The sequence below is a fragment of the Kogia breviceps genome, chromosome X (genome assembly GCF_026419965.1).
Source record: "Kogia breviceps isolate mKogBre1 chromosome X, mKogBre1 haplotype 1, whole genome shotgun sequence".
NCBI lineage: Eukaryota > Metazoa > Chordata > Mammalia > Artiodactyla > Physeteridae > Kogia > Kogia breviceps.
This window is the reverse complement of record NC_081330.1, coordinates 4,462,200-4,470,517: the sequence shown is the minus strand read 5'-3', so window position 1 is coordinate 4,470,517 and position 8,318 is coordinate 4,462,200.

Genomic DNA, 8,318 nt, shown 5'->3' with positions numbered 1-8,318 from the left:
GTGGATTCGCAAGATAAACGCAGCAGAGGCGGCAGACCCTAGTGGGATAAGAGCGGCAAAGGGGGCGCTGGCGCAGGGACCCCCGGCCCGGCTGGGAATCTTCCGACTGCCCCCCGGAGACGAAGCTGCCCTTGTTGGTCTGGGCGGCTCCTGGAAGATGGAGGCGTGGAAACTGCGGGCCCCTCCCCCATCCAGGCTGCGGGTCAGCGGCACACACAGCTGCAGCGCAGCAAGACAAAAGGGAGGAAATGAAAGGGCTCTAGGCTGCAGGTTGAGTGGGACACGATGACGAAGACAGCAGGAACCTTCCACGCGAGGAAATGCTTTAGCAAACAAGGCCTGGCCTCTGAGCCCTCACCCCCACCTTTGACCTGCTTTGATCAGCACAAGCCCCCTGCAAAAGCGAGGATGCTGGGAACTAGCAAAGCCGGGGCTCCCAATTCCTAGTAGGAAAACAGTTTACCTTTTCTCCTATGTGGGTACATAGTTTGTCAAGGTCACGTTGATGAGACCACAAATAGTGGACCAAAAGCCACCTGGATCAGAGATTAGGAGACCAGGGTCCAAGTGTCAGCCTGACCACCGCCGACCCCCAAGGTGACACACCCAAGGTCAAGGGCCGTCCACAGGCAGGGTGATATCGCGGTAGCATAAGCACTCTGAGGCTTTGTGTTTGGACAGTCTGTACAGTTCACTGGTCTGAGCAAATCCTGCAAACAACCCAGTGAGACAGGCAGGTGTATCATCCCATTTTACACGTGACGCGACTAAGACTCAGAGAGGTTAATGCACTTACCTAAGGCCACAAAGCTAGTCAGCGGTGGAGTCAGAATTCACACTCTCAAATCTGGGCCCATTCTTACCTGCCGTGGTTTCTCTTACAAGCTCTCAGAGAGTGATCGAAAAGTGATGCAACAAATACTTTTTCAAGCGCTCGTGAGGCCCTGAGCTGAGCGCTGAGGGTGAGAAGGCAGTGGTAAAGAAGATATGACAAGGACGATATGCGCCGGGAAGTCAGGAAATGTGTGTGTGTGTGTGTGTGTGTGTGTGTGTGTGTGTGAGTTTGGTTTGAGGTTAAACTCATCCAAGTCTAGTTTATAAAGAAAGAAGGAAAATAAACCCAGGAGATTATGTTCCTGCTTATAGTGAACACAGCTCCCATGCGGAGAAGAGCAGGCCTTTTGCAGGACTCCTGAGTGTGACAGCTGGGGAGGATTGGCCCCAGATGGGGAGACCCAGGCCCAGGAAGGAGCTCTGTCCCGGGTCACCCGATGGGTCACGGGCAGGATCAGGGTCAAGGTTTCAATGTCAGGACGGGGCGGGCGGAGATGGGAACACAAGAAGGTTGGGGATTGTGTTATTTATAACATTTCTGTCAGAGACCTTAATACTCACCAAGGCATTATTCCATTAAGTAGCTTCTTTTTAGCAGAAGTATCCCCTGACCAGAGACCCCCTTCCCTCTTAATGTTTCTACTCCAGCAGTGGCAGCTTCGAGTGTGCAGATTCATCAGAAGGTCCCTGACCTCCTGGAGCTTGGAAGAAAAGAGGGGACATACTTCTGGAACGGATGCCAGACATTGTCCGGGCGAGACACGGTCTCAGGTCCGAGAGGGGGCGTGGCTTGCACGAGGTCATCCAGCCTTCAGGGGACAGAATAGGATCAACCTGGATCTGTGTGGGCATTTCCGGACCCTCCTGGGAATTCTGCTTGGCCACCTGAATGTCCAAGCTGACCCGAAAAAAGGGGACCAGAGGTGGGGGGCTCATTGGGAAATCTGGTTTCGTTGCCAAGACCAGAAGATAGAAATTCCATGGCTGTGCATTCCCACTGAGTCCTGGAGCCCTCCAACTGGATGCGAGAGCCTTGTGAGGAGTCTGGAGATGTGGACATGAATGTGTTGGGACCCCAGTGATTTCAGGAGCCCCCCGTTCAAAATGCCCGATGTTGCCACCTATAATACCAGGCAAATGTCCCTTGGCAGGTTTCACCTCCTTCTTGGGCTTCCCAGAGTTAAATCACTGCTGGTCCTTCCACTGCGGGGTCTGGGGCAGGGCCTGTATCAGTGCATCCTGTGTGCACAGGGCCTCCCAGAGCCCAAACCCGGTGACCAATGGTTGAACTCAGTGGAGCTCGGAATAAGGTCCCCCGAAACTGGTGTGCCCGTGTAGGTGTTAGAGCGAGGGCAGTAAAAAAAAAAGAGAGAGAGAGAGAAAAGTAGAGCATTACCTCCAGTTGCTGCTTCTGAGACTTCTAACCCCTAGGCGGGTCTAAGGACCTATTTGTTCTCTGTCTGAACACATGGACTTATCACCGCCCACCTTGGACTAGAACTCTTGGAGCCTGGCTTAAGCCCTAACCGCTCCCAGGCTCTGAGTCCCCTCAGGGAAGCTCACTGCTACCCGACCGGAGTCACCCTGCCCGTGGAGGGTGGCCAGAATTGGCAAATCATAATCCCAGTTAAGTTGGAATTGCCGATAAACAAATCATTGTTTAGTTAAGTATGACCCATGCGATATTTGGGACGTACTGATAGTAAGCGATGTATTCATTGTTCATCTGAAATTCGTATTTAACCAGGCGTTCTGGATTTTATCAGGCAACCCTATTCCTGCAGCCCACTTGGTGGCTGGCACCTGCCGCCAAAACTGGTTGAGGGAGAAAACAGTAAAATATCCTGCTTTGCAAAAGTATTGGGGGATACATATTACAGGCTGCAGCCGCGGCTTTTCTTCCTCTTGTGTCATTTTTGGAGGGCGTTCTCACCATATATAAAGCCTGCATCTCACGGCATGCAAATGAGACCCAGTCCCAGAGGGGGGAAAATGAGTTAGAGAGTAGTTAGAAAACAACCCCAGGGAATCCGAGACCCGCGCTTCATCTGCCGAGTCTTTTCTTCTCGTTAATTCATAACAGTGTCTTTTAAATCCTGGACTAGAATTCGAGAACAGTCGGTGTGCGAGTGTGACAGTCATTACTTCGAGAAGACGCCCGCTCTGCCAGCTGGGCGCCCTCCGCGTGTTCTTGGTGCCACAGCGGCCTCCAGTGGTCGCCTGAGGAACCGCACGCTGTCTCCACCGCCGGCCAGAGCCCGAGCCAGGCCCCGGCGCTGCAGGCAGGAGAGACGCCGGCGGCCCCGGGGCCCGGGCTGGGTGGGAGGATCGCAGCCGAAAGGCACAAATCCAAGCGCGCCACGTGGAAACAAAGCTCTTCCCTGCGGCTGTGAAGCTCCGACCAGACCAGGGTTATATTTCATCTTGTGTGCCAACGTGCAACGTGTCTGCTGACCCAATTTTACAGACGTTCTCTTCAAAACGGACTCGGCTTTGTGAATATTTTTCTTTATCAAGCCGTGATGATGGAAACGTCAAAAAAAATCCTTTACATAGAGAGAAGGTTGGGCTTGGAATTGATTCTTATTCTACCAGGTGGTGATGCTTAAATGGATAGTTGGGGAGACGTGGTAAAACCGCTGGAATTAGTACTCCCACCCCCACCCCTTGCCTCTTACCTCCAACCTAGCAACAGTCTCGCTTCATTTCCGAGCAAGGGCGGCACGGCCGATCCATTATTGAAAACACACGGCTCCCAGAACCTTGTTCATTTTCATATATGCAGCTCGGGGCAAGAGGTTCTCTGCCACAGCTTCCCTTTGATTTGAAAGCAATACAAAGAATAAAGGGAAATGAAAAATATGGCCATAGAGGGGCCGGCGCTTGATCCTTACACACACACACACACACACACACACACACACACACACACACGTGTGCGCCTTCCAGGTACATACAAAGGCAATTTTCCGAACGGGTGGGTCACCAGCCTTTCCCCTTTCACAAGTTGATATTCTGGCAGCCCCGCAGCTTTGAGTTGGCTCGTTTGCACATTATTTCAGCTGAAATCTACCTCCTGGGTGGGGAGACCCAAGGAGAGGACCGATGCCCACGCAGCAGCCCCTGCAGCGGGGCCATGGAGAACCGGATCGGAGGTGGCGGGAGGAGAGACGCGTGGACCTGGGTCTGAGGCCTGCCCGCTCGCTCGGGTACCAGCGAGTCCTTGGCGCAGCGGCTTCCGGGCTCGGCGCTTCAGCGCCCCCTCGTGGAATAAGGAGCTGCCTGGGCGTCCTCCCAGCTCGGAGTCTCTCTCAATGCCCTCAAGACGCCTTAGGTCTTCCTCAAATTGTCTTTTAGAAGTTCCTTTCGTTCATTCATTTCGCAAACACGTATGTGCCTAAAATGTGCCGGGCACTGGGTTAGAAGCTTAGCATAGAGAAGTGAATAGGAAATGCCCCCTTCCTGAGAGCAGGGTCACTGCAAAGTGACAGAAGGTGTACCAGAGGAGAGGAATCAACCCGGGTACCCTGCTCTGCTGATGGGAGTGTAAACTTGGGCCACCTCTTTGGAGGCCAGTTTGGCACCAGCTTCCAGATTGTCACGTGCACAGACTGCATGAGTCAGGAGCCGCAGCTGCTTGACTGGCTCTGGTTAACTTAAGCAGAAAAGATTCTGGCTTTTTTTCTTTTTTCCAGGTTATTGGGTAACTCACTGAGTCCCAGGGAAGACTGCTGTCTCAGGCTCAGGTAGGGACGTAGGTGACCAGGCAGCTGCCATGACCATAACCAAAATCGCACCACAGAGCAGCCTGGCAATGACATTGCTGTTGTCCCTGCGGGACGCGGGTGGCCGCTGCTTTGCCGGCTGTGAGTGCAGAGCCTGTGTGCTGTGCCATGCCACCCTCGCCTCCTATGGCAAAGCGGGGAGAAGTGTGTCTGCTTAGCTGGGTAGACGTTGCATACCCGATCTCTAGCCACAAGGAAGCCACAGGGAAGGTGGGGACCCGATATTTTCTGCCCCTCCGATGGCAAGTGGGCTGTGCCTCCCACCCAAAAAAAGAGCGTGGGGAATTGCTGTAGCAGAGGAAGACGTTTACGATGCTGGTGGCCAAAATTATGACAAATGTCTTCCACACGTGCCTTTGACCTGGAAATTCCATCTCTATAATTGAATCCTTTAGTGTTACATTAATACTTACACAGGTGCTCGTTTATCCCACGAACATGTGCTGTGTGTGCTACCACGTGCTAGGCACTAGGAGATAAGGGCGCAAAAATGGACACTCGGTGCCCCCGTGGAGCTTCCCGCGAAAACAGATACAAATGAAGTCATTCCCGAAATGAGTGTGAAAGTACAAATGAGCTGAGGGCTATGAGGGAGCGGGGTGGGTATAATGCAGCAGGGAAGGATGCTCTTAGGATGGGAGGGTCCAGCTGGCCTCGAGGACAGAGGAGTCAGGATGGGGGAGACGTGGCAGGTCTGTAAGGGCCATACTACGAAAGGTATACACGAAGGCCAGGTTGACGTGTTTTCTGCGTGTCCTTGTTTCACTGGGAAGCCACTGAAACATTTGGAGGTGAGGGAGGTGAAAACAGTGACACGATCAGATTTGCATTTTGCAAAGATCAGAACTGTGTGAGATCCCTTAGGAAGTGGCTGCGTGTCCAAGGGATTGGAGATGGTGGCATGGACGGTATGAAGGTCAAGGCTGGGGAGAGCAGCAGTCTTGATGTTAACCTTTGTAGAAATATTCACATGGATTAGGTGCCACGGGAGACGAAGGACACACCGAGGTTTCCGGCTTTGTCCTCCAGGAAACAGCATCACGTGCTCACATCGTGTCATACATCGAAAGTTGGGGTTGGGGAAGACCTTAGAAATCATGCAGCGTGAAAAGCAGGTTGTAAAACAGTATGGAGAAAAACAGGATGCAGAACAGGGTCCAATGGTTGCATATATTGCGCACAGGAAGGGAGGGCTATGCCGAGTTAACGGTGGAGTTAGATTGTCTTTGCTTTGTGCATTTTTCTAATTTTTCTGGGATGAATATGTAAATACTCTCGCAATAGGGGAGGAATCCAATCTTATTTTTTAAAAGAAATGACCTAGTATTTATAACTCCTCTGCGATCAGAGGGAAAACTGAGATGGGAAAAATCTCTCTGGACAGGAAGAAAGAAGAAATTCAATCAATTACTACTAGAGAAACTTTTTGTTGTTTGAAAATCTTCATCTGTATTTGAAAGCTCCTTGCCCTCCTGAAAGATCATTTTCAGGGTTATTTGCAAAGGGCCACTCCCCCTATATAGTCAGCACATTATTTTAATAATTGAGTGTGTATTCCCCAAATCATAAAAGTGTCAGAGACGGAAGGAGTCTGGGGTGTTTAGCCCTGCTCTGGCAAATGACTGCCTGCCAGGGTCTCTGGACCTCGGCACTCCTGCCCTGGGGGGGCCAGCTGGGTTTTGTCCTGTGCATGCGTCCTATCAGCCCTGGCCTCTCCCCACTCAATGCCAGCACCCCGCCCCCCGTTGTGACAACCAAAGGTGACTCTAGACATTGCCAAACGTCACCGAAGGCAGAATCGCCCCCGTTGAGAACCACCGGCCTAGGTGTTGCTTACATACCTCAGGTGACAGAGAGCTCACCACACCTAGGAGCAAGCTCTTCCAACCCAGAGTCGCTGTTGGAGAGCTCAGCCTTCCACTGAGCCGCCATCTGTCTCCCTCCAGCGTCAGTGCTGCTTCTTCCTTTGGGCCCATTAGCAAGCAGGTCCAGTCCCACTTTCGTATGATGCTTCTGCAGAGATTTCAAGACAGTGCCCTGCACTGCTCCCTATCGCCCCCCTCCGCCTGCTCCCGAGTCATTTCTCTCCCAAGTTGAACATTCCTCCTTCAGCAGTTTGCCTCACAGGACACGCTGGGTCTTTTGCTGGTCCACGTTTCCGTGACCGCTCCAGGTCCCCGGCTAAACACGATTCTGGCTGGCCGTGGGGTGACCACCTCCCTCTTCCTGGACGCCCATTTATGTAGCCCGCAGCTATGTCACACCAGGTCCCCATACCAAGCTGCTGGCCAAAATGACTGCTTTCTTGGGTCACCCCCCAACCCAGAACCTTGGATCTGGGCCCCCGCCCCCTCTGTTAGGACTAACTATGTTTATCCTTCTCAAATTACACCATTTCACAAGAAATCTGTAACCATGCTTGCCTCAGGGGACAGCGGGGGGGGGTTTGCTGGGGACGGGATGGAAGAGAAAATGACTCTTCATTGCACACGTCTGTGCCTTTTAAACTTTGTACCACACACATGTATTACCTGGTCACAGTAAACAAGCCAGCAAATAAATACATGGGACATACTTCACCTGCTTAGGGTCACCCAATCCATCCAGCCTGTCCTGACCCATTTGGAAATGGATGACGTGTGTTCCAGTATCCTCACTTTCATCCCCAAAGACCTTCCAGATTTCCACTGAAGGCCATCTGCGAGGCAGGCCTCACCAAGGCACTTTTAAGTCAAGGTACTGAATGGTGACTTTTCCAGCTGGGACCCCAGGAACTCACCCATTTTCTTCGAGAAGACAAGTCAGCCCACGGCGCACCTGGACTGCAGCTCTACGATCTGCTAAAGGCCTCCATTTACTGATATTTTAAGGCAGCAGCGAGCAGTCCTGAAGTAGCAGCAAGAATTTCACACACTGATAATGGCAAATGTATATGATTTATTCATACGATAACTAATGCTGCACTTAACACACATACAAGGCCACCTTTTCAATAGTGTGGAAGAGATTAATTGAGAAAACCTGTTAAGTAAATAATGAGTTTTGAATACAAATCACCTGCAAAAGGTTCTTTCCAAAATACACCGGAAACGACGATAAATTAGGACAAGGGTTTTGTAAATGTCAGCCTGGGTCCTGCTGCAAACCATCTTACCAGCATAAATCACGGTCCCTGACTGTCACAGGCAGGAAAAAGCAAAAGCGGTTATTAACCCTTGGCCTTTCCCCCTCTCTTTGTCCGCATCCTACCTCTTGCTTCCTAGCAGGTGCCAAGTACACTAGACTTCGTGGCTTTGTTCCCCCCGGCGGTGGGGGGGGGTGTCTCTGCTCCTCCTGCCTCGGATCTTGTGCGGGCAACCTGCAGGTGGTCTCCCAGACACCTCATTCAGAGCCAACCCAAGACACGTTTGTTTCCTCCAGCCTGGACTCGTCCCCATCACAGACCTAAAACCATCGTCCGGAATCCAGAGCCAAACAAGGACATCCTTCGGTGACTGGTGCCATCGGCTACCAGGGATCTTGGGCAGGAAACTCTGTCCCAAAGAAAAGCCCTTGAAGGTGGGCTCCCTACCACATCAGACACTCGACAGGAAGGCAGCCTCTGCCCCAGCAGGTCGGGAAATGAGAGAGACACCAGCAGGAGCTTCAGTAGCGCGTGGAGGGCTCTGAGCATCACAGCAAGTGTGGGTGACCCGAGGG